The 27,678-nt window shown below is 38.0% G+C and overlaps 1 long non-coding RNA gene across 1 annotated transcript in view; it reads left to right on the forward strand.

Annotated features, from left to right (window-relative positions):
• Window positions 1-24,026, forward strand: part of LOC141583740 (uncharacterized) — a 287,132-nt gene extending 263,106 nt beyond the window's left edge. Inside the window, exon 3 of the long non-coding RNA XR_012516610.1 lies at window positions 20,413-24,026. This is a non-coding gene — a long non-coding RNA (uncharacterized LOC141583740). The remainder of the gene's footprint in view (window positions 1-20,412) is intronic.
• Window positions 24,027-27,678: the final 3,652 nt, after the last annotated feature.

Here is a 27,678-nt window from a genome sequence, read left to right on the forward strand (position 1 = left end):
TAATGTTTTGTTTCAGAGAGTTATTAAATATTGATTCAATTTCTTTAATAGATTTAGGCCTATTCAGATTGTCTATTTTTCCTTGTATGGGTATTGGCAGACTATCTTTCAAGAAGCTTGTCTATTTTATCTACATTATCTAATTTGTGGGCGTAGAGTTATTCACAGAATTCTTTTATTATACTTTTAATGTCCATGGGATCTACAGTGAGGGCCCCTTTTTGTCTCCCCTTGCGGAGAGCTTCTCTGTGAATAAGGCCAATTAAGGAATACAGAGTAAAGAGAGATAGTTTACTAACGTACTACTTAAGCATTTATATCCAGCCTTTACTGAGGTTTACTATCTGGAGTACGTGACTAATAAATTCAGTTTTTTCCATCTAAAGTTGTTTGAATTAGGCTTTTCTATCTGCAACCAAAATAGGCGAAACTGATAGACTTTATTTTTTATGCAAATAATCTAAGACCCAGAAAAAGTAAGGTTTACAACCTTGGGTGAGAATCTCAATCTCAATCCATTTAGTCTACAGCTCTTTCCATTTTATACCCTCCCTCTTTAGAAGAGGTCTCTTACACATGCAATTTGAGTAGCTGATGTTTCCCATCTTGCTCCTTATTCATTTTGCATCCGTTGACTTTATCAACTTCCCTGTGTCGCATACAGAATGAAGTTCCCGATCATTCATGCTCCTGACACAGAGGCAATCGAATTGACAGATTCAGAAGGAATAAAAAGATGTCCTTTATTTCTGGGTGTTTGTCTTGTCAGAAATAAATGAGGTCGAGCTTTGATAGAATACGCTGTAAATAATTCTTAGGTGGAATATTCAGAACACTCCATTTGCCAAGTCTATGACAGTCATTATAAATGGAGTGTGTGCTTTCCCCTACCTAAATGAACTTTAAAAATAAAAACTTTTTAATCTTCTTTTTCTAATAAGATTTAAAAAACTTTTCCTTGGAAATTCTAAAGAAAGGGAATTCTGTACAACTTGTTTTGATAAAAATATGACCACTATGTTTAATTATACAATTCTGAATTTTAGAAAACACAAGCCACTATTCCCTAAGTTAAAAGCATGTGAAGCTGAATTCAAAAATCCTTTGGTTTCCCAGTATGCTCCTATTTTTGTATGAATACTGATTTAGTAGTTTCAATCTCCCATCAAGCCAACTCAAGGAGACAAGCATTTGGCTTGGTGGAACACTGAAAAAGTTCATCCTGACTTAGAGATAAGTATTGCTGAAGATTCTTGTTGCTATGCTTTTGATCCAACATAACAACCTGAGGAGGCACTCTGAATAGTAAAGTCAATTTGTCTTTTATAGTGCTTGTAAATGAAGTTTGTTCAGCCAACAGCAAAGGCAAACGCAGTTGCGGCATTTCCTGCTGGTTTTCTGGTTTTATAGCATCATAATCTTCAAGGTGGCTTCAAGATGGCACCAGTGTGAAAGGAGTCAATTGCCTGTGAATACAGCAAGACTGCCCCAAGCAAAAAAAAAAAAAAATCAATAACAAAACCAAGCAACATGAAACACAAAAGCAAAAACATGTAAAATTCTGACTTTAAGAACTTCTATTTCCTATCCCATGTATGGTTGATGGAAGACTAGAAATGACTTTTGTTCTAAAACTTTTCCTTATCCTTCCATGAATATAGCTTCTGTTGTTTACTTCAAATGCCATTTAAATTCTTTTGAAGATTGATGTTTGGTTTACTCGTTGTTGTTTTTTAAAATAGGGTGGAAGCTGTTGTGATTTCAAATTGCATTTGTTTTTTATAGGAATAGTTTCTTTTTGAACTAATATACAAATCTTGCCTTCTGAGTTGGATGTGACACTTGGGGGTTCGTACTTAGCTGGCAACAGTTAACTGGGAAAGGAGGAGTTCATCTGGCATTTGGATTACCCAAAATTGCAGTCAGTGGTTTGGCAGAGGCAGACCTAGCCATACTGCAGATGTGGTAGTTTGTTGAACAGAGGGGTGCAGGAGATCAAAGTGTGCTTTCAATTTACAGATGAAACTCAGCCCTCAAATGAAGTTTCCTGACACTTCTACTGGTTTTGTATTGCCATCATCCTCTGAGTAACATTTGGAATAAGAGTATGGTAGCTTTAAGATTGACCTGGGTCCCATTCGAGCTTCAGAATGAGAGAGTAAAGGCAGCCACATCTTAATGGTTCCATCAGTTTTACAGTTTGGGGAGTCATAGAAGCAGGTGCTCCTGGATTGTAGTTGCCACCTTCTGTGAGCTCATTCAGTAGGAGGGGTGAAATTAGAAGAAATATTCCATGTCACTGAACACTGAACCCAGTTACTTGGGCAGAGATTAAGACTTGCTGAAGTGTGTGTGTGTGTATGTGTGCTTCATAATAAATAGTTATGAAATTTTGATGGAATGGAGAGAGAGGACCCCTCCAAGGCTCTTAATATATAGCTCTAGAGATACCCTTTATTGAACATTATCCACCTGGCTTGACTTATTACTAAAATTTATTCCTTTTTTTTTTCCAGACATTCCTGTTGGTTCTCTAAGACCTTAAAACATCCTTAAGGAGTATTGATATGCCTAATTAGATAGGTAGATGAACTAATACACAGAGAGGATGGAGACCTTCTTTGTCACTGATTGCTCTGGTGCCAAAACAGAGGCTGCACTCCTTTCAGAGATGACACAATGCAAATCATATGGAAGGAAGAACTATCTTTTACATTTTGACCCTCTTGGGGAATCCAGACCCTAAAACATACAACACCAATCTTAAACAGGACATACAAAGAGAAACAGTTTATATGTGTCTGAGCGAGGAATAGTACAGACTGATTTTGCAAGATCTGAAGAGTAGGCTTGCTCACTTTGACACATCATTTTCCCAGAAAAATGTTGATTCAAGAGATGCTTTGGAGAGTGCAGGAGGCAAAATTTATGGCTTAAAATGAAATCAGATGAACATTCAGACTGGAAAGGTTTAATGAGATCTTTAGAATGCCTTACTTTTCTTTGGGCACAATGTTGCTTAAAATTATCTTCAGCTGTTTGCTGATATATGCAGGTCTTTGTTAATTCTGGGTAGCTGGCATCATGGCAAATTGGGAAACTGAAATGCTCTAGTCATTTAACATTTTGGCCAGCAGTTAGACACCTGTTTTCTCCCAACATTAGGGTTACCGATCACCTCTCCCTTTCTCTGTGTCTCTGTCTTTTTCTGTTTCTCTCTCTTTCTCTCATCTACTTCTCTTTCTGTCTCTTCTTTCTCTTGTAGGTTTTCTTGTGGAATGTCCATAGGAAACAGGAACTTTGAAGGGACAAGGTTGCTTGACTGACATGATGGCCACCTTAGCAAAAATGTATACTAGATATTTTGTAGATGTGTCGGAGTCCAATTACAGACCAAAAGAAGAAAATAGAACAAGCAGAGCTTCTCAGCAATGAGCAGTGAAATAGGCTATCCTAGAAGACTAGAAGTTCTCCTGCCAGTGGAAGTTCAATCAGAAAAAGTGAAGCATCTTTGTTGATACGTAAAATTTGGATTTTGGAGACAGGCTGCCCAAGTTTAAAACCCAGGTTCCATCCCATGCTAGTTGTATGACTTGGATAAGTTGTTCATCTCAGGAAACTCCACTCTGTCACTTGTAAAATAGGGACAGTAATGTATATCTCACAAAGCAATTGTGAGTATTAAATATTCTTAAGAAGTGACTCATAGTAGGAATTTAAACTATAATTGTTAGAAAAAACTGTTGTAAACATTATATATAAATGTGCTACAGTTCTGTTGATAGACATCTGGGCTGTTTCCCATTTTGGGCTGATAAATCTATAAATTTTCTTCAATACTTTTTGTGAATGTATTATTTCATGTCTCTTTGGTATATATATATATATATATGTGTGTGTGTGTGTGTGTTCTTAAACAAATGTATGTAATTTATGTGAGTTCTATTAATAGTTGCTGGACACTGTCTTCAGCAATCAGAATTGTTAGTCTTTCTAATTTTAGCCATTCTGGTGGATGTGGGGTGGTTTGTTTTTGTGATTTTGGTATGTATTTCTATAAAAAGTGATTATGTTGAGTACTTTTTTTTATGTGCTTATTGGCCATTTTAATTTTCTTCTCCAAAATGTCTGTTTGAGATGTTTCTCCATTTTCTGAAGTTTTTAAAATTAAATTATAGAAGTTTCTCATTTATCTTTGATACCAATTCCTTCTCAGATATATGTTATGTGAATATTTTTCCTATTCTGCCACTTGTCTGTTTACTTAATGAGGTATTTTAAAGAGAGGTTTCTTATTGTAATGAAGTCTAACACATGATTATTTTCTCTTATGATTATTACTTTCTATGTCCTGTGGAAGAAACATTTTCTGACATCTAAATGGGAGTCCTGTCTCCTTTAAGAATATTTCTAATTTTATCTTTGAATTTAAATTTATAATCCAGCTCAAATAAATTTGTGAGTGTGGTGTAAGGTAGGGGTCAAAGTTTATTTATTTCCTATGAATACACAGTTGTGCTAGTTTTTTGTCAAGACTGATTTCCTTCTGGATTGCTTTGGTGCCTTTGTCAAAACTGAAATTATCATAGAAATGCGAGTCTATTTCTAGATTCATTAATTTGCTCTGCTAATCGTTTTGTTGATTATTATGACAACACCACACTGGCCTGTAACTTTTTAGTAAGTCTTGGCATTGGGCAATATTTGTCTTCCAACTTTATTCTTTTTGAAGTTTGCTTTAGCTATTCTAAGTCATCTATTTCCATATAAATTTTAGAATTGGGTTGCCAGTTTCTACAAAAAGCCTGGTGGAATTATGATTGGGATTGCATTGATTCTATAGATCATTTGGGGGAGAACTGACATCTAAGCAATATTGAATCTTAAAATTCATAAATGTGGTTTATCTCCTTTTTTATTAAAGTTTTAATTAGTTGCTCTCAGCAGTTTTGTAATCTTCAATGCAGAAGTCTTATAGGTATTTTGTTAAATGTATTTCTTGGTAAGTATGTTGTGTTTTTGTAATAGAAATTATGAATAAAATTATTTTTTTAATTGAATTTTCCAGTTGAATACTGATATACAACAATGTATTTGATTTTGAATATTGACCTTAAATCCTGCAACCTTGCTAAACTTAGGTATTAATTCTAGTAGTTGTTTTATATATTCCTTAGGATTTTCTGCATAAGCAATTATGCCGTCTGTGAAAGAAGTTTACCTCTTTTTAATGGTCTTTTTAAATTTCCTTTTCTGCTTTGTTGTGCTACTGGGATCTATGATAAAATGTTGAATAAGCATATGGAGAGTAGACATTCTAGCCTTCCGCTAAGTTTCAAGAAGAAAACTCTAAATATTTTCCCATTAGGTATGACAGTAGCTCCATATTTTTTGTAATTGTACTTTAAGTTCTGGGTTATATGTGCAGAACACGCAGGTTTGTTATCATGGTGGTTGGCTGCATCTATCACCTTATCATCTACATTAGACATTTCTCCTAATGCTATCCCTCCTCTATGCCCTCACCCCCTAACAGTCCCCGGCATGTGATGTTCCCTTCCCTGTATCCATGTGTTCTTATTATTCACCTCCCAATTATGTCTGAAAACATGCAGTATTTGGTTTTCTGTTCTTGTGTTAGTTTGCTGAGAATGATGGTTTCCAGCTTCATCCATGTGCCTGCAAAGGACATGAACTCATCCTTTTTTATGGCTGCATAGTATTCCATGGTATATATCTGCCACATTTCCTTTATCCAGTCTATCATTGATGGGTATTTGGGTTGATTCCAAGTCTTTCCTGTTGTGAACAGTGCTGCAGTAAACATACATGTGCATGTGTCTTTATAATAGAGCTACTTATAATTCTTTGGTTACGTACCCAGTACTGGGATTGCTGGGTTAAATGGCATTTCTAGTTCTGTATCCTTGAGGAATCACCACACTGTCTTCCACAGTGTCTGAACCAATTTACATTCCCACCTACAGTGTAAAAGCGTTCTTCTTTCTCCACATCCTCTCCAGCATCTGTTGTCTCCTGATCTTTTGATGATGACCATTCTAACTGGCATGAGATGGTATCTCAATGTGGTTTTAATTTGCATTTCTCTAATGACTAGTGATGGTGAGCTTTTTTAAATATGTTTGTTGGCTGCATAAATGTCTCCTTTTGAGAAATGTCTGTTCATATCCTTCACCCACCTTTCGATTTTTTTTTTCTTGTAAATTTGTTTAAGTTCTTTGTAGATTCTGGATATTAGCCCTTTGCCAGATGTGTAAATTGCAAAAATTTTCTCTCATTCTGTAGATTTTCTGTGCACCTCTGATGACACTTTCTTTTTCTGTGCAGAAGCTCTTTAGTTTAATTGGATCCCATTTGTCGATTTTGGTTTTTGTTGCCATTGCTTTTGGTGTTTTAGTTATGAAGTCGTTGCCCATGCCTGTGTCCTGAATGGTATTGCCTAGGTTTTCTTCTAGGGTTTTTATGGTTTTAGGTCTTATGTTGAAATTTTTAATCCATCTGGAGTTAATTTTTGTGTAAGGTGTAATGAAGGGATACAGTTTCAGCTTTCTGCATATGGCTAGCCAGTTTTTCCAACACCACTTATTAAATAGGCAATTCTTTCCCCATTGCTTGTTTTTGTCAGGTTTGTTGAAGATCAGATAGTTGTTGGTGTGTGGCTTTATTTCTGAGGCCTCTGTTCTGTTCTGTTGGCCTATATATCTCTTTTGGTACCAGTACCATGCTGTTTTGGTAATATAGCCTTGTAATATAGTTGAAATTCAGGTAGTATGATGCCTCCAGCTTTTCTTTCTTTCTTTTTTTTTTTCTTTTGCTTAGAATTGTCTTGGCTATTCAGACTCTTTTTGGTTTTATATGAAATTTAAGGTTTTTTTTTTTTTTTTTTTTTTTTTTTTTTTTTTTTTAATTCTATGAAGAAAGTCAATGGTAGCTTGATGGGGATAGCACTGAATCTATAGATTACTTTGGGCATTATGGCCATTTTCATGATATTGATTCTTCCTAATCATGAGCATGGAATGTTTTTCCATTTGTTTGTGTCCTCTCTTATTTTCTTGTAGCTCCAGATTTTTAATTAGATGCCTTATTTAGTTTGAGGAAATTCTCTTATTTTTCTAATTGTTTAGATGTTCTATTATAAATGGGCATTAAAACTTGTTAAATGTTTTTCTAGCACTGTTGAGGTGATTATATAAATTTTCTCTTTTATTATATTAATATGAAGAATTATATTGATTGAGTTTTGAATGTTGAGTCTACCTAGCATTCCTGGGACAATTCTCCTTGGTGATGATGGAATATGATTTTATATATTGCTAGATTTTATTTGAAAATATTTTCTGGCAGTTTTTATTCCCATAAATATAAAATATTTTTTTCATTGTATAAACTTTAAAAACATGAACAGTTAAATAAAAACAATAATCGTTCATGGGATTTGTGATATATACAAAAGTAAAATATATTACAATAGCTCAAATAGTGAAGTGTAGATGGAGCTATATTCCCATAGAGATCATACATTTTATGACATATAGTAGATTTAAAGTAAAATTGACAGATAGTAAAGATGTATATTACAAAGCATAGCCTAACAATTGAAACACAAAACAAAGAGATAAAATCAATTAGCCAATAATGGAAGGAAAAACAAGAATCCTATGAAATAACCCAAAAGAAGGCAGAAAAATAGGAAAAAATAAAAACACATAAATGAAGTAGAAAACAAATAACAAAATAGTGTATTTACCCCAATGATATGATATTTATATTAAATGCATATAATCTAAGCAGTCTAATTAAAAGATTATCAGATTAGATAGAAAATACCAGTAATGTGTATTCCATAGAAAACCTGCTTAATCCTTATGACAGTATGTTGTAATTTTGCTTTAAACAGTCACATATCTTTTAAAGAAAAAGAGAAAAAAATCCTTAAACAGAGAGACAGGGTTTCACCATCTTGCCTAGGCTGGTCTCAAACTCCCGGCCTGAAGTGACCTTCTGGCCTCGGCCTCCTAAAGAGCTGGGATTACAGGCATGAGCCACTGTGCCCAGCCTGAATATTTATGTTTTGGTAAGCTGAAGTTTCTTATTTTAATGAAGTCCAATATATCACTTTTTTCTTTTATGATTATTTTTTCCTGTGTTCTGTTGAGGAAACATTTGCCTATTTCCAAGTGGTACCCATCTGTTAGAGGGGAAGCTACATTTTCTGATTTTAGGTTCAGCCTTGTGACTATACCATGATGAAATTCTGCATATGGTAGTGCTATGTTGACTGTCAAGCAGCATCACATTACCTGACTTTAAATTATGCTATAAAGCTATAGCATCTAAAACAGTATGGTACTTATCTAAAAATAGACGCATTGATTAATGGAACAGAACAGAGAACACAGAAATAAAACCACATACCTACTGATCTTTGATAAAGTTGACAAAAATATAAAATGGGGAAGGGACACCCTGTTTAATAAGTGGTTCTGGGATAATTGGAGAATCATATACAGAAGAATGAATCTGGACCCCTGTCTTTCACCACAGACAAAAATTAACTCAAGATGGATTAACAGCTTACATGTAAGACCTAAAACTACATAAATCCTAGAGGAAAACTCAGGAAAAAAATTTCTGGATATTGGTCTAAGCAAATAATTTATGATTAAATCCTCAAAAAGAAATGCAGCAAAAACAAAACAAAAAAAAATAGGACTTAAACTAAAAAATTTCTGCATAGCCAAAAAAATATATATATCTCAACAGAATTAACAGGCAACTTACAGAATGGGAGAAACTTGAAAACAATGCATCTGACAAAGGGCTAATAGCTAGAATATACAAAGAATGCAACAAGAAAAAAACCCTCCATTTAAAAACCGAGCAAAGGACATGAACAGACATTTTTCAAAAGAAGGCATACAAGCCATCAATGAGCATGTAAAAAAACTGCTCAGCATCACTAATTATCAGAGAAATGCCAACTAAAACCACAATGAGATGCCATCTTACACCAGTCAGGATGGCTGTTATTTAAAAAAATAAAAAAAATAAGAGATGCTGTTGAGGATGCAGAGGAGAAAACAGAATGGTTATACTCTATTGGTGGGAATGTAAATTAGTACAACGTCTATAGAAAACAGTATGCATGTTTCTCAGACAACTAAAAATAAAACTACCATTTGGTTCAGCAATTCCTCTACTGGGTATCTGCAAAGGAAAAAGGTATTTTACACGTATAAAAAAATACCTGCACTCATGTTGTTTGCAGCACTGCTCACAATACCAAAGTCATGAAATCAACCTAATTGTTCATCAGTGGATGATTGATTAAAAAATATGGCATACATATACCACAGAATTCTACTCAACCATTTAAAAAAGAAGGAATTAAATTAAGTCTTTTATAGCAATATAGATGGAACTGCAGTCCATTGTCCTTAGTTAAATGGCTTAGAAGTAGAAACTCAAAAACCTCATGTTCTCATTTATAAGTGGGAGCTAAACAATGGGTAGGAACACATGGACATACAAAGTAGAATAATAGACACTGAAAACTCCAAATAGTAGCAGGGTGAGAGGTGGTAAAGAAAAAAATACCACCTATTTGGGTCCAATTATTTGTGTATGGGTACACCGAAAGCTCAAATTTTACTACTACGCAGTATATTCATGTAACACAACTGCGCTTGTACCCATAACTTGATAAAAATAAATTAATTTCAAACAAATTTTGAAAAGCAAATGTGAAGTCGGGGGCAGTGGTCCACGCCTGTAATTCTAGCACTTTCAGAAGCTGAGGCGAGTGGATCACCTGAGTTCGGGAGTTTCATATCGGCCTGGCCAACATAGGGAAACCTTGTCCCTACTTAAAATACAAGAATTAGCTGAGTCTGGTGGTGGGTACCTGTAATCCCATCTACCTGGGAGGTTGAGGCAGGAGAATTGCTTGAAGCTGGGAGGTGAAGGTTGCAGTGAACGAAGACTGTGCCACTGCATTCCAGCCTGGATGAAAGAGCAAGGCTCAATCTCAAAACAAACAAACAAACAAAAACAAAAGGAAATGTGTAGTTCTTGGAAGGAATCTTACAACTTCTAGTCAGTGGCCACTAGGAGATGAGGAATCATATTGTCAGCAGCTGGGCATCCTTGCCATGCAAGATTTCCAGTCCACGTGTCTGGAAATGAATCATGAATAATGCCTGCAGCCATTTTTTTTCATGTCAGGACCAAGTCTTCAGTAGCAGGGGCTAAGACTATTTGCCTCTCTATTCTAGGCCTGTTCCCCACAGACGCTACCATTTCACCAAACAATTGATAAAAACGTAGTTTGTATATAAATGTCTACAGCACGAGTTTGAGCTGGTGTGCTTTTCTCCATCAGGGGAGTAAATATTAGCTGGACCACCACCTAGGAGACTGGGAGTAGGACAAGGAGAAGGTACATGGGAAAAACCTTCAGTGAACAGCTCTTGTAAATCAGTTTGGTTTAGAGTGGACTGGGCGTGGCATTGTCCGTCTTTCTAAATCACAACTTAATGGAAGTGAGTTTAATTTTTTTTCTCCTAATTTAGCAGCATATTTTCCCCCCCATGAATCTTACACAGAACACTATTACTGGAACAGAAGAAGTCTGACCTGCTCTGTAAAAGCGGGTAGATGGCTTAGAAGCCACTTCTTATCTGCGGTGGGAGCCTTGAGCAGACTCTAAAAGGATAGCAAGGATTCTTCATTGACGAGGTTTGGAAAGAAACCCAGTCAAATCTACATTGAGCTACGTTTACTTAATTGATGAGCCACCATAAAAACAAGCATTATATCCCTAAAGCAAAACAGAAAAGATTGATAAAGTCACCTACAGGAAAGTTTCAAATGTGTAATGGTTGCAAAAAAAGCTAAAAGACTACTCTAGGAAAACAGATTTTCAACGTATAGGACAATGGACTACTTTACTTAACTAAGTGCTCATACAAATCAGCAACAAAAAGATGAGCAACCTTAAAAAAACAAACAGGAAAGAGCAGAGAAAAGGTAATTTACAACAACAAAAAAGACATTTAAACACTTAAACATGAAATCAAGCTCAGCTTCACTCATAATTAAGGATGTGCACATCAAAGTAACCATGAGATATCATTCTTCCTCCTCCCCTTCAGATGGGAAAAGATTAAACTGTTTAATGATTTGCAGAGCTGGTGGCAAAAGGATTAATAATGGAAACCCTTGACCTTTGTTGCTGGGAGAAAATTGGTGCAGTCTTTCAGGGGGGTTATTTAGCAACATCTATGAAGTTAAAAATGATCCTAGCATCATTTTTATCCCATGTGCTAGTTATTTATTCAACAGCTATGCTTGCAAAAACATTGCAAAGTTTGTCTTCCCAAAGATCATTGGATCTGTTCTATACTCCTCAGGCTTTCTCCCACGTGAAGGGACGTCTGCAAACATAAGACTCTGTCCTTTCCCGTTACCTCATTCACTCCTCCCCAGGGAAGATGGAATGACCTATCTAATTTGTGAGCTTGGAAGGAGAAACAGGGTGAGTCTCCACCCCTGCCTTTCTCCCTTTCTAAGGAAGCTATCTACTTGAGAAGAATAGGCATTCCACTCTGCCTCCTCCATGTTGTAATTTGTATATGTTTGTACATTTGTGTGTGCTCATAGGAGAGCAACTCTTACTGGGTGGGTAAATCTTCTGATTTGGGATTTAATCAATAGGAAGCCCTTTGCGGTTCGATTTAAGCCACATTCTCTAATATCAGCTTCATGGTATTGAAGCAGCATTTAGGCTTTTGTATGCCTCAGTCTTTTTTATCTCTCTCTTATTTGATAGAGAACAAACGTGGGATTAGTAGGTTAATCCATGAGAAATATAAAGGAATGAAATTTCAGGTGCAAAAGGAACCATAAAGATGTTTGTCCTGGCAGACTAATGTGACCTTATGTTGGATAATGAGCTATTTTTTGGAGTTCTGTCCTGTTTTGATTGCTACAACTGGAATTGACAGATTGTAAGCCTAATTTCATGTGGTATTTTAACTTCACCAAGATGACCTAACTGGTGGCATCTTCACCACAGGCTAATAGTAATTGTTATATGGGCCACACCAGCGTAATTCAGGCACTTATGGGCTTCAGAGAAGATGCAGGTATCAGCAAACACCCCAGCCTCAGCAAGGACATGCCACCCTATATCCACAGTCCTTCAGAGGGCCAGTTTTTCACAAGAGGGATCATCTTTGTAATAGACCTTGACCATTTCACAGCCAATATTAACTGAGCATCTACCTGGATATTAGTGATGTGGAAGGCTGTGGGACAAGAATGCAATACCTTGGTTAGGAAAGAGAATTAACATGTACCAGAAACCCTAGTTTACTAAGTTATTTATGTATCAGAGGTATACTAGAAATGCAGCCTAATCTCCAACATGCCTCATCTTCTGTGATTAGGGTACTCCTTTTTCTCCCATTATCTATGCCTATGCTTTGTCAGAGCAACACAGCAGGATAATGTTACCGTACTTCTGTGTCGGTGCCTTGCTTTGCATGTGTATCGCTCTGCCTGAGCCATCCTCTTCCACCTCTGCCTATCCAGATCTCTGGGGTTCTTCCAAACCCAAGTCACATCCCCTGCCTCCTCCCTGAAGTCATTCTTGATTGTTTATCCTTGTCATCTTCTGTGAGCTCAGAACTTCATAACAAAAGATGTTATATTATTGATTAAATTTATTATAGACCAAAAATGCCACGGGTGCAGGATTTTATTTTGTGTTTCTTAGCCTTCTCTCCCTTCACCAACATATCACAGTGGTTTGTAGCTCAAAGAGTGCTCTATAATTATTGGTTAGTTTATAACTTTGTAATTGAACAGACTATGAATCAATTATATTTAATTAATATTTTAAAAATAAAATTGTAATTGTACTAGCCCTGACCTAGAGCTATTTTTATTTTTCTGTACTGTATGACCTCTTATTCTTTGGTCTCACTGCAGATCTACATTGTAGGTAGCATTCTAAATTTTGCATTTTTCTTTTTAATGTATCATCATTAATGAGTTCATGCATCTGTATGATTTTCGAAAGTATCATTACTATTGGTTGTATAATTTTCTAGCTTGCCAGTAGGTCATAGTCACCATTCCATTCCTTTACTATTGAGTATAAAGGTTATTTTTAGTTTTTTACTACAGTGCTGCAATTAACATCTTCAAATGTGTAGCATTTTGGTTCTGTTACATTCTGAGGATAGATTCTTAGGGTCTTGTTGGATTCATAATAGATATTCAATAAATAAATGCTGTTGATTTTTTCTCCAGACATTTTTGAGTTGTTTCAGAGACTGAGTCAGTATACAACGTTTCTAATTTTCCTTTGGTTGATAATGCCCTCTGCAAAGAAAACTTATGCTTACAAAGGAAGTTTCTCCTCAGTTCTAATTTCCAACTTCTTTGGGAAATCTGGAGGCACTAGAATCAAAGTCTCCCAAACATGGGCATTTCCCTTTGAAACCTTGGGGTGCCAGATCCAATAGCAACAAAACCACTCACATTTGACTTTGGCCTGAATGGATAAAACTTTCATGCAGAAAATCTCATTACCCAAATGCAATTGTCTCTAGACACATGGATGACACAGCTGTGTATCCAGAGAAATATGTATTGATCCCTCTCATGTCTCTACCAGCAGTTCAGATTCTTCTGTATATTAAAAATGCAGAAGAATTTTCTGAAATTTATTATGGGCTTACCTGGCTACCTTCCTTTACAGAAATAATCACAAACTATAAAACATGGAAGGATTGAAACAGACTGTATGACATTCATATAAAGACAGTTGTGATTTAAGAGGCAGGAAATGTAATTATGTGCTGCCGACATTCTTGTCCTTGCTTATGAAAGGGCTTAGCAAACACAAAGTTCCCATACCCTAGGCGGTACGGTGTTGCTATGACTTGTCGGAGAGATCCCGAGAATCAACACTGAAAATCACCTCTCCTGACATAGTGCTTTGTGAACTGCCATAAGTAGATTTATATTTATTTTAGGTGTGTGTTGCTGAATTGATGAATAAATGAACTAAGTGCCAGAAGTGTCTGCCTCTAGAACTCATCCAGAGGTAATACGGTATCTCTGTTCTTTATAAACAGGATCTTTGGGTAATGTCTCTTTCCCCTTTTGTTCTGTCCTAAATTGACCTCAATATTCTACACCTTACAGACAAAAAAGGAAAGTTCATCAGCATCAACATATCTAATCTAAGCAGAGAGGGAAAGGAATAGGGAAGAGAAGAAGTAAGGGGGCACAGGCATGGGCACTAGCGTGCTCCTGCAGTGAGGCAGGTGGCCGTAGCAGCGTTTACGATTTCCATGCCCTGTTGTTAGTCTCCCCATCTCCCCCTTTTCTCTATCCAGCATCTCAGATGGTCAAGATTCTTTGCCTGGTGTGGTAACATGAATGTTTATTTCTGAGAAAATAAAGTTCTTAGTAGTCCTTCATATGTGTGGTTTGAGAGAGTATGCTCTTAAGGTAAGCAAAGTGAAGCAGGAGGTAGTTTAGGGTATCTTCTGGGTTCAAATTCCTCATGGCCAACAGCAACATTTTCTGCTATTGTCAGTGTCAATCAGGCAAAGCCAATCCCGTGGCTGCCTTTTCGATATAAGGCGTAAGGTTCCAAAATACCCACGGTGCAAGTCAACTCTCATTTACTGGAAATATTGTCTGTGCTGCAGTAGAAATGTCTCTCCCATGGGAGCTAAACTTGTGGACTAGTAGAGTGCTAAGTATGAAATCGAGGGACAAACACTTTGAATATAGACTATTAAATGTAATCTCAAGAGGTACTTTCCACACCTCTGCAGTTGGGTTCCCAGGTGTGGTGTTCTGGTTGTCAGTGAAAAGAAATGTTTATATGCTATAAAACATTAATTCAACTCTGTGTTTTCTCCCAGCTGAGGTTATATCCATTTCTAGTTACCCCTTATAATATTTGTCAATATAGCTGCTTTTGGATGCTGAGCTACATAATAAGACCAATGATTATCTCTGGCTTCAGAGTTCAGAATGGTGAGCCTGGTTGTCACAGCAGCCTTCCCTAAAGAATCTCCAATTGAGCTGAGAGTTAAGGCGTGAGAAGATATTTCCTAGATGAAGGGGGAAGGGGCAACTGTGTTCCAAGCAGGTGGAAGAGAATGTGTGCAGAGCTTGTGGTGGGCTAAAGAATAGGAAGAAACCTAACATAAATAATAGTATTGTGAAGCACAGAGATTGAAGGGAAGAAAAGTATGAAATGAGGGTAGAGATATAGGCAGGGGCCAGAGCATATAGGGCCTTATTGATGATGTCAGGTATTTTTGGTCTTTATCTTAAAAATGAGAGAGAGCCATGAAAATGTTTTAAATACTGTGTGTGTGTGTGTGTGTGTGTGTGTGTGTGTGTGTGTGAGAGAGAGAGAGAGAGAGAGAGAGAGAGAGAGAGAGAGAGACAGACTGACCCCCAAAGGGGAAAACGTTTTGACCTTACCAGATTTATTATACAAAATTTTCACTCTACCTATGACATGGAGAACACATTGTTAAGTGTGGTAAGTAAGATACAGAAGACTAGTTGGGGGCTGCAGCAATAGTGTGAGAAGAAAAAGTGGTAGCTTGGTGGCAGTGAAGACAGGGAGGAGCATATAGAATTCAAGAGATTTTCGGAATGTATTCGAAGACATAGAAATAGATATATTTACCCAAGAAAGAGTACAGACTAAGAATCAAACATTTAATACTGGAATGGAAGAGGATAAATCTGTAAAGGGGGCTGATAAGGAGAACATAGAAAGGTAGACGGAAACCAGGAGAGTCTTGTGATGGAAACCAAGGCAAGAAAGTGTTTCTGGCAATGGGTGTTGTCAACAGCATCAAATGCTAGTGAGAGATAACGTAAGAGGAGCACTGAAAAATGTCCTGTAGATTTGGTATTCAAGAGGCATTGGAGATCCTCAGCAAGAGCAGTTTTGGTGGATGAAAGAAAGACTGGGAAGTGAGGAAAGAAAGAGACATGATGACAAATTATTTGAAAAATTTTCTGTTACAAAAAGGAGAGAGATTAGTTGCTGGGAGGAATGTGGGTTAGGTGGTGGTGTTTTAATGAGAGACTTTGTGAGAAGGGATCCTGGATGGTGAAAATTTAATGAAATAAAGGAAGGGCAGGATTCGAATAGGTAGGGGGCAGCGCACCTCCTTTACTGTGCAAAGAGGGAGGTGAATGCAGATGTGGGGTATGGAGGTTTGGCAGGAAATTGAGCAGTTCCCATTCAATGGTTCCTAATTCCTCAGTAACGTACAAGTTATCTGCTGAGAGTGAAGAGAAATAGGGGAGAAGATGGAGCATTGGAGAGGAGAAGTTTTGAAATCAGTGTTGGGGGAATGGAAGAATGAGATGATCATGAAAAGAAAGAAAAACAGTAGGACTACTGGACGGTGATGGTCACTATGCATTTATAGTATCCAAATATGTAGGCTGAGGGGCAGGTTGTGGATAATTGAGAGCAAGTTCAAATGTATTTGTCTTGGCCAGTAACTCTTAGACTACATCCAACAGGTTTTCAGTTAGATACCTAAGATATAAATAGATACTTAGCCAAAAAGGAATAGCATGGGGGAGAAAATCCTGCCTACTATCTCCCTTGCTTAAAAATTCATATACTTCATTGTACTGCATGGTCTGGAAAAAGTGCTCAAATGAGTAATCTTGCAAAATTGTGTTTAAGCCAGCTGCCTCAAGAGAGGTCTTTGTGATCTGGCTTTTGCCTGCTGATCCAGCCACTTACAGACTCTTATCCTAGGGCTCCCCTTCCCACCCTCCTGAACTATTTACATTTCTTTAAAATGCCCAACCCTTTTTCCCCAAGTCCTTTGCACACGTTATTCTCTTAGCTTGGGCCATCATTTTCCCATCCACTTTTCATATGATTGTCTCTGGATAGAAATCATTTTTGCCAGAAATGCTTCCTTGCATGACTCAAGCTTTGTGTCAGGTTTTTATATTTATCTGTTCCCTTATTTTGTATGCAGAACATCTGAACTCCCTGTTTGCTTACCCTCTCCCCCAGTGGACAGTAAGCAACTGGAAGCATGGAAATATGCCTTCTTCAGACCTGTCTGAAGTGGATACAATGATCCAAGGGGGAGCATAGCGTAAGGACCAAAGAAATGCTAAGTTTGAGCCTTAATGAACTTAAACACATTTACTAGTGGAATGGAGGAGGATAAACCTGCAAAGGAGGTTGATAAGGATATCATAAAGGTGGAAGGAAACCAGGAGAGACTTGTCATGGAAGTCAATTACGTAGCACAGGGTTGACACATAGTACACACTTTGTATGCGGCTAGAGAACGTGGCTGAGGAATGAATGATGAATGCCTCTTCCTTTTACCTGGGTGGAGGTGGAGGGAAAGAGGTGATTGCTAGAGATGCTGAATTAGATGAAGATGCACCTGGGCAAACTTAATCAGCAAATATCTGTGCTAATGCTGGTGTTTTACATTTCTATATATGCCGTTGTTACTTTGCACACAATTTGATATGTGCACATGCTCACATATGCATCCATGCATGCACACAGATACCTATACACACACGTATGTACAGTTTGCACTTCCTGTTTTCTCAGCTTTTACTTCCATCTGCCCCGGATTCCTATGGATTGGTGGTGGTTATCACACTCTGCATGCTCATCTTGATCTCTCTCCCTCCTCTTATAATTATATTTCCTATATTCATTCCTCTGGGCCTTTTGGCCTTTCATTTTGTCTTTTATTTCTGCTGCTGCTTTCTAGGCTGCTTATAGCACCGCTGAACAGATTTTCAATAGGAATACAGAGGCTCACTTTGGCAGTGCAGATGTTATACAACGGCAATGTTCAGTGCTTTTTTTTTTGGTTCCTGCAGGGACTAGATGCGTACAGTGTTTCACTGCTGATTCTTTGTAATAGTACTGCACAGGCAAAATGTTAATAAATTACAGCAGCAGGACTAATTAAAAGGCATGCATTATACATCTTGTGGACACATTCTTCATTAGCATAAATTCTCAGTATTACGCATTCATGTCAGAGGGAATTAAAAGGAAAAACTTAAAAATAAAAAAGCATACATACAGAGACCCAAATGCTTTGGTTTCCCCAAGGCTTTTGCTGAGCATATACCCTTGTGGATTCAGTAGTTCTTTTAAGTTTTGTGTGTTATTTTAAAAGAAATATACTATGTTCCATTTTTATGTACTTTAAAAACGATGTTGATAAAGTTAATCCTGTTTATCCCCCTTGCAACAAAGTTTAAATAATATTTAGTGAACAGGTTTCTAGAAGTAGAAACAAACTGTTAACTTAGTTTTTCCATAATACTTCCTAATAGGCATTTGATTATAAGTAGCTCAATAACTAGTCTCTCATGTTAGTAATACTGTTGTTTTCAACAGTTGTTATTTTAGAGCCCAGGCTGGCAAGACAGACAGAGGCTCACAGGGAAAGGGGGAAGCTCATAGTTCCTTTATATTCCTGTTCAGTTATTCAACTTCTTCCAGTAAGCCTGAACTTACTGATTCAGGCTTTTTGCACAGATAGATCCTGCTTAACAATACCGGGCCATGCATTGTCTGTGCCAACAGAGGTCCCTTGTGCATTAACAATCTTCATAACCTTCTCTACACATGGAAACCAATATGATGGACAGTGGAAGTGATGGTAAGGAGATGACCAGACATCCTTTAGTCCCTGAGTCATGGGATTCTCCTTTTAAACATGAGTATTCATATCACTTTTAATTTCTTGCCTCCTTCCAAAACAGGATTGAAGGGCTTGAAATTTCTAGCTGCCTACACTTTTACAAGTGCTTTCCAACTCACCTTCCTGCTTCCACTCTTGGCTAGAGTCTTTTCTTCCCGTAACAGTTCAAATGAGCTTTGGAAAATGTAAATCAGGCCCCACTGCATTCCCATGGAAAGCCCTTCAAATGTCTCCCATCACTTGGAAGAAAATTCAGTCTGCTAAATAGCCTGCCAGACTCTCCTTGATTTGGCCCCTTCTTCAGTTTTCTTGCTTACTGTCTTTCCATTGTCCTCCAGTAATACTGCTGGCATTCATGCTGCTCTATGAACATGCCAGGCTCCCTTCTTGCCCAGGACCTCTGCACATTGCTTTTCCTTCTTTCAGATGAAAGCATGGCTTGGTCACTCTGTTATCTCTTCAGGTGTCTCCTCAGTGGGGACTTCTCTGAGTACCGTTTCCAGAACACCGAATCTCATCTTGAATTTTAATCCCCATAATCCTCACATGTCAAGGGAGAGACCAAGTGGAGACAATTATTCTGGAGGTAATGTTTTTTCTTTTCCACCAAAATGCAAGCTCTTTGTGGTTAGAGATTTTATCTATCCTGTTCAGTGTTTTTGTAGCAGAGTCTGGAAGGGTGCCTGGTGCATTGAAGGCACTCTACATATGATTATGAGTAAATGCATAACTGAAGCTTCTTGCCTACAGTTGAGTGAGTACTGGTATTTTTATTTTACCAGTTAATAAATTAGAAAAGACCTGTTAGGGAAATGCCTCTTTAATGCAAGAACTTGAGAGTAAATTACATGGTTAAAAAAATAAGCTTTGCAAACAAATGGTCGAGTATCATTGTAGGGCAATGAATTGGGGTCAGGTGGGACCAAAGTGTGCCTCACGTAAAAGGAAAGAATGGCAACCTTTATTATAGATGCTGCTTTCATAAAAATCTAGAGTAGTTCATGAGAGTTTAGGGAAAAGAGTCCTTTTCTACCCTTTTGGTCAATTTGTAAGTCGGTACCTCCCTGGAGATTAATAGCATTAATTATCAAAAGCCTCAAAAAATTGCATTGCTTTTTGATCCGGTAATTCTATTTCTAATAATTTAACTTACGAAGTAATTATGAGAATGAATAAAGATTTATTTCCAAAGATACTGAGTACATAGTAAGTTATTGTCAGATGAAACATCTGAAACAACCAGTAACAGTATTTTGGTTAGATAAATTACAGCATAACTAAACAATAGAATTCTGTAAAAGAGAGTCACAATAAAATGCTAAGCAAAAATAAAGTATGAACCCACTAAAAATAATATACATATAAATAATAAAATATGCTTATGTTACTGTAACCATCTATGTGTTAGCAACAGTTACATCTTCATGTGATGAAAAAAAGTTAATGTTTGTTTTTTTAATCTCTTTTCTCTAGTGGTTCTAAAGTAAACATATTAATTGTGTAATTAAAACTATATTAATAAACTCTACAAAAGTGAACAATTAAAGAAATTCATAAAGATAAACTCTTACTCCTTGTCTGTGAATGTGATTGCTTACCATGTGCCCTTTCTTTCTAGGTCATGCAGCTATTAAGCCAGCATACATTTATTGAACACCTATTATATGCAGTGTTCTGTATTATGCTACTCTTCCACCGAGGGGATATTGACATCCCAGAGCCGTTTACCACCATTGTAAGTAGTTTTATAAGACAGAGGAGGGAATCTATTATATAACACTTTATCTTCTTTTTCTGGAAAGTATTTCTAAAATGGAAAGTGTCTGTATTAGCCTAATCCTAAAAGGTTTTATTTTGGACAGTCTCTAAAGAGACTTTTTGCCCAGCAGAGATGCTCTTCGGGAGCAAAACTGAGTTTATAACTAAGTGTTTGTGCCTGAGTCTCTTCCTTGCTGTTTCACTGGGCTATGTGCCTGGCCCAGCTTTCCGTGGCAGAACTGATCTACCAACCTTGTTTTCCACCTTACAAAGCTGGCAGTGGCTTGAATAAAACATAGTCTGCTGAATGACTTGCAGATAGAGCAGGGGCTGAAGAACAGGCAGTGACTGGTTGCTTCCTTCTGCAGGTGTCTTGTGCAGCGCAGAAGCCCCAGTGTCTAGTGTGTTAGCTGACACAGAGTAGGCACTGAGTGAATACGTGAGCAAATGATTTACAAGGAAGCGAGGTATCATCTTTCTTTCCAATCTCACTGAAAGCACCCAAGAATGGGCCCCTTTCTCTAGATTTCTCCATATACCAACCCGGGGACCTGTGAAAATATAAGGAATTTGAAAAGGTCCTATGTGTGTAACGAGGCTGACAAATGAAAGCATGTGATGGCACAATGACAGCGATGAGAAGGAACATCAGTAATCCATGCTGCACTGTAGAGATTGCAGAAGCACGCAAGGACAAGTGGTCTTGTCTCTGCTTAACAAGCATGCATTTAATTGGAAACCTAAATAATATATTAAGCTTTCTGTGTTGGAATTACTCCATGCTGTTCTGCTTATCTGTCCCTGAATGAGATGAATTTCCAGTGGCATGCTTGGGTTGCTTTATTCAACACCAGCAGGCAGCCACTGTTAATGATCTTTACTCTCCTGGTAGCTGGAAGGGAGTTTCCGTCCTCCTGGGGGAGGCAGCTGTGATGCTTGGGCCAGAGTTGCCACACCATGTTCATCTGCACCATTAACGTCTGGAGGGAAAGAGAGCCGTCTCTATCTCCTACCCCAATTAACAGAAATTCCCAGCCTTATTCAGTACCCAATGTTTTGTAATTGGGCAAACTTGCTCTTTTGTTTGAATGACTCCAAGGTTTACCTCCCTTCTATAGAAAACTGACGTTCTGCAGAATGGACAGAGATGATTTCCTAGTTTTTCAAAAAAGCAGTGTGGTTTTCTCTTCCTACGGGTGATAAGCTAGTTTTATCTTTTACTTTGAATACAGAAAAATTCATTCCAATCATGAAAAGTATGTCAGAAGTAAAGTAAAGCAGACCACTCTGTTGTATTTGGGTTACATAACCAATTTCCCAAGCTCTCTAATGAAAAAGGGACTTTATTATCATGAAGGTAGAAGATTTTTGAAGGTGATGGGGAATGACAGTCGTTTTCTCTGTGGTAGCTGTGCAATCACACAGAGATGATAATTTCAGGGGAAGAAAAATGACCCTTTGCCCTTTAAGACAGTCAGTAGGCTTTTACAAGCAGGCAACCAAAGATTGCACTGTACTAGCATTTAATTTTTAATTAATACTAAATTACAATTGCATTTTCAGAGCATCCCTCCTTAGGCCCACATTAGCAGTAAGAGAGTTCACTTGGATGGATATTAGTGCAGAGAGCACCAGGGAAATGAATAAGAGATCCACAATTGCTGTCGATGGAAAGCACAAAAAGGAAATGAATCTCAACTAACAGCAGAGGGAGCTCTGGATGCTGCATGGCATGATGTGTGCGGCACGATAATCAGAGGCCTCTCTGTGAAATGACTGCAAGGTTTTGCTCTACCTAGGAAAGTTTCGGAGTTGAGAGGCAGCATGGCAGAGTGGAAAGGGGATGGATTTTGGATTTAGGTAGTAGGAAAGAGGATGGGTTTTGGAATTAGACAGCTCAAGGTGAAAATCCTATAACACACAAAAGGTAGTGTGAATGTCTGGGGCGATGGGGAAGATGAACAAGCCTGCTTTTGTAAAGTGCCGGATACGCAGGTGTCCAGTAACTGGTAGCTATTACTGTCTCTTGTTTGGATCTATAAATTCCAAAGAGAACTCTAAAGACTGGCTTGAGTAAATTGTGTTAAAGAAATTGAACTTGTAAGGATACAACTCACATCACGATCACTGTGGAAGATTTTCTCAGAACTCTTATCTGAGGTTCTGGATGAGAAAGTAGGCAGGTTATTTTCTGTTTTAGGAGCAGAAGTTACTCTGTTGACATTTCACAAGAGCCCTTGACATGCTTAGTGTAAAGAAGAGGTAAGAAAAGAGGAAAGAGAAGGAGAAATAGAAGAAGCAGAGGGGAGGAGAAAAAGAGCAGAGGTAGGAAGGAGTTGTGGTGGGCCAGTGAAGCATTTTAAATCTTGATTTTAAAACCCAGTTTATTATTTTGAAAAGACCAAAGGGCATGGCTGTAATTGCCTTTGGAAGATAAGGGTATAACATATTTTTTCTGACTTTTTTTTTCCCCAAATTTTCTTAAGGACATACTACTTTTATAATTAGGAAAAATTAAATGAAATTGCACCCTTATTAATTATTTCAGTATTGCATGTCTTTTTTATGGTCCTTTGAAAGAGTAATGTTTGAGAAGCTTCATTAACTAATGATGTATACAAATAGGACCTGCGGGGTTTAGGAATTGAAATTCCAGCCTTAGGAATCACTACAGGTAAGGTAAGCCAGGACCCTTAACTCCTTTCACCTTCACACAGGCAAAAGGCAGAGTGTTTCATATGGGGGAGTCTAGCTTAGTAAACACACATCAGTCTCTGACAGTCAAGTTGTTTTGCATGAGGACCCTAACTCTCTCCCTGACCTTTCTCCAGCGTCTGGAATATTTTTTATTCCAGTGTGTGGGATAACTCTCTGTGAACTTGTTTCCAACGCAGCATTTTGGTTCTCCGGAACTTCAGGAAGCCTGAGTGAACTCGAGAGATGCTGGCTTATCACACTGCGCCTGACACCTGGCTCTGCGCTATCTGCAAAACCAATAGAAATAGCTGCAGGGGAACTTGTATGCACCGGGAACAACTTTTAATTTAGGCAGTTATCTTCTTCAAACAGACAGTTTGGGTCTCTACATTTCAATCATCAGGACTCTTCAGGACAAGCAAAAAGCCTCGGCAAACCAGTAAACACTGCAGTGCTTCTTTAGACATGAACACGTTGATTAACGTTTACATACTGAAATCACCATGGAGAACGAGCAAACAGCCCATCCCTTGACTCACATAGATGAGCCTATTTACATAGAGTGGTTCAAACCATCCAGGATAGTGAGTACATTTAGACCGTGAAAGAAGGAATGCCACCCCTTCATGCTTTCCCCTTGTGTAGTGATTGTTTTAGCTTGTCTTGGGGCATAATCAAAGAGGAACTGATGTGTTTAGGAGGAGCATCAGAGGAGCAATAGGTATTCCAGAAAGAAGTTAGTTGATTAATGCTACTGAGTGAGAGAAAAAGAAATTTAAGTGGTGAAGATTTTTTTTTTTTTTTTGTGAGACGGAGTTTCGCTCTTGTTACCCAGGCTGGAGTGCAATGGCGCGATCTCGGCTCACCGCAACCTCCGCCTCCTGGGCTCAGGCAATTCTCCTGCCTCAGCCTCCTAAGTAGCTGGGATTACAGGCATGCACCACCACGACCAGCTAGTTTTTTGTATTTTTAGTAGAGACGGTGTTTCACCATGTTGACCAGGATGGTCTCGATCTTTCGACCTCGTGATCCACCCGCCTCGGCCTCCCAAAGTGCTGGGATTACAGGCTTGAGCCACCGCGCCTGGCCTATGGTGAAGATTTTTAAGAAGTGGGAACACAGGCTGGGCGCGGTGGCTCACGCCTGTAATCCCAGCACTTTGGGAGGCCAAGGCGGACGGATCACGAGGTCAAGAGATCGAGATCATCCTGAGCAACATGGTGAAACCCCATGTCTACTAAAAAGACACAAAAAATTAGCCAGGCGTGGTGGTGCGCACTTGTAGTCCCAGCTACTCGGGAGGCTGAGGTGGAAGAATCACTTGAAGCAGAAGGCGGAGGTTGCAGTGAGCCGAGATTGCGCCACTGTACTCCAGCCTGGGTGACAGAGCCAGAACCAGGCTCCATCTCCAAAAAAAAAGAAAAAGAAAAAGAAGTAGGAACATAGCTCTGGGGATGTGTTGTGAGAAATCAGGACTTTCATGTTATAGAAAGAAAAGTCATATGCCATTGCAGAAAATTAGCGACCACTTGGTCAGAGTCTTGAAGTGTCAAGGAGTAATAAGTAAAAGAGAGGAATATTTACTAGTTGTTGAAATCCTTTTCTGTTCCATATTTGCTTGCTTATGTTGACTTTCCTAACTTGCCTTCCTCTTACATAACATCCTTCCTACTCCTGGTAAAGAAAGATGGTGTAGCATTTTGATCAACGTGCAGAAACAAAGGGCTGTGAACTGAATTGTCCCGCTCAAATTCAGGCACTGAATTCCTAACCCCAATGTGACTGTATTTTGAAATAGGGTTTTTAGGAGGTTAATTACGGTTAAATGAGGTCATCAACATAGGCTGCTAATTCAATAGAATTGGTAGCCTTATTAAAAAGGAATCTCTTTTTTTCTCTCTGTTTCCCTTTCTTCCTCTCTCCCTCTCCCTTTGTACTGAAGAAGATGTGAGGACAGAGAAGGTGGTTATCCTCCAGCCAAGGAGAGAACCCTTACTAGGTACTAGATACCAACTCTGCTGGCACCTTGACCTTAGACTTTGCAGTGTCCAGGACGCTGAAAAACGAAGTTCTGTGGTTTAAGCCACCAAGTCTGTGGTATTCTACTATGGCAGCCAGAACTGACTAGACACCAATGATATTTTATTTTGTTTTTAAGTTTCTCTAAATGACTATGGCAAAATCTTGAACCAGAGGACTTAAAAAAAAATGAAGCTCAGTTATTTTCATCTCATTTCTTAGTTTCTTGACTGACAGAAATAATATCTTCTGGCCATTTCCCATCACTTGAAGTGATACTTTCCATTGGATAAGCGGGCCTTGAACATCCTGTTTTCACAGCCATCTGTTTGTCTCAATGTAATTCCATGGTCAGCCTTAAATGCAGACCCCTCAGAATGGGCTCTTCATGATTTGCTTCAATTCTACATGTTGAATAACTTTATTATACTGTTTCCCAAGTTATATAGTAAAGGATTGGGCTATAACAATAGATGTAGGAGAAGGGTAGGCTTCTATCATATGATTAATAATGTAACACTATTAATGAAATATTAAAAAAAGAAAAGCATAAATGCTGTTTTAGAACATTCAAGAACAAAATACAATTTTTTAAGAAAGTATTTTATTTTTGTGTCTCAACAGATGAAATTCATAACCTTGTTTTCTGATAAGACAATTCAAACATACAAATCAGTTACAACAATGTGCTTATCAGCTCCCCCTCCCGCCCCTATGTTTTAAAGCAACTGACAGTTTTGAAGGACACCAAGACAATCGGGCTTAGCTAAACAATATGGCAATTAAAAATGGCCCTCTAAGAAAATAATTACAATAGTTATTGAAAAGAATTTGTCCTTTGAGCAAAACAGACTGAATGAAAAGAATTATCATGAAATGAGAATTACAGCTTCTCTTCCAATAAAGGAGAAAAGGGGATGTATGTTAAAACAATGATACAGAAAGCTGGGGAGTCAGACTGAAAACAGAAAGCCCCAGGCAATCAATGTCTCCAATAAAATGCATCCCCTTGAAGATACCCATTCAAACTCTTGTTTCCTATTGAAATAAATAACTGTTTTCCCACACCCAGCACCTGGAAGTGAATCATTTTTGTTCTCCTTTGTTAAAATTAATAATTTCTTCAATCCAGCATCTCTCCAAGAAAAAGGGTGTTGTTATGAATTTTGTAAAAATCAATGACATTAAAGATAAACCAAGCCAATCCATGGCCAACACCATTTTAGATTTTAGTTGTAAAGAGATTAGACATATTCTGGCAGACCTGGGGCTCCTAGGGAAAGCGGGGTTCATACTCAATGACATCTAGTTACTGTAATCCTGTAGCACCTTTCTACTAGGTCCCCAATTCTACATACCATTTCCTCATGCTTTTCATGGTAAGCCTCACAGCACCCTTGTGAGGTAGGTAGTGTTATGGTTATTTTGAGAGATGGGGATGCAGAGATGTCAAGTAGCTTGCCCATAAAGAAACATGAATCCAGTGACACAGCCCTAGGGACTCTTACTCCAGATCCTTGTCTTCTTAATATTTAACTGTTCTGACTCCCTGAGAGTGGATCATTAAAGCAGGTAGGTCCTTGACGCCAGGATTGTGCCTGGCCTGGTGGACTGTAAGGCCTGTCTCTAAACCACATGATTTAGATGTTAGAATGAGACACAGGTTGCAATCAGTATGGAAGCCAAAGGAGTTAATGTGGAGAAACACAGGATTAACGTTTGAATCACAGTTTGGTGACGACTTCAGTGATGGGCTGTTCAATTCCTATGATAATGGATACTCAGTAGATGTTACATAATTAAATAAATGAGTAAATGAATGAAAGGAGATTGTGCTTGGATAGGTGGAAAACTAAATTTTCTGTATCTTTTAAAACAAAGCCAGAGGAATCTGATTTTTAACTTCTAATCAAGGATGAGAAGGAAAGAACTGAGTAGATTTCTGAATATTCTGTGGGCATGTATTTAAGCCAATTATTGGCCGTATTTAAAAAAGATAAATACAAAGACATTTAAAATCATTTTCAATATAGAATGTATTTACTTATCAATTTGGAAATGAACTCCAGATCAATATTCAAGGCAGTGTGATATGCACAAACATCACCCATTTTCTCTGCAATTAAACTATCATATATGCTTATATGATCATTGCCATTTATTTGAAATGCTTGTGCTCTTCAATTGTATAAAATGCTCTTTTGAAAATATATTGAACTACCTGAACAATGAACTACTCTCCCTAGACTCACTAGCCAGGATACATTTGTCAGTTACTTTCGATTTCGATGAACCTATTTTTTTTTTCCCCCAAAAGACTCACAGCAGAAAACAGCTGCCCTATGTTGAAACCAGCCCTGCATTAAAGCCAGCAACTTTCTTACAGCAGTGCCATGAAGGGCTCTTGAGA

This window comes from Saimiri boliviensis, chromosome 2 (assembly GCF_048565385.1).
Source record: "Saimiri boliviensis isolate mSaiBol1 chromosome 2, mSaiBol1.pri, whole genome shotgun sequence".
NCBI classification, from domain to species: domain Eukaryota; kingdom Metazoa; phylum Chordata; class Mammalia; order Primates; family Cebidae; genus Saimiri; species Saimiri boliviensis.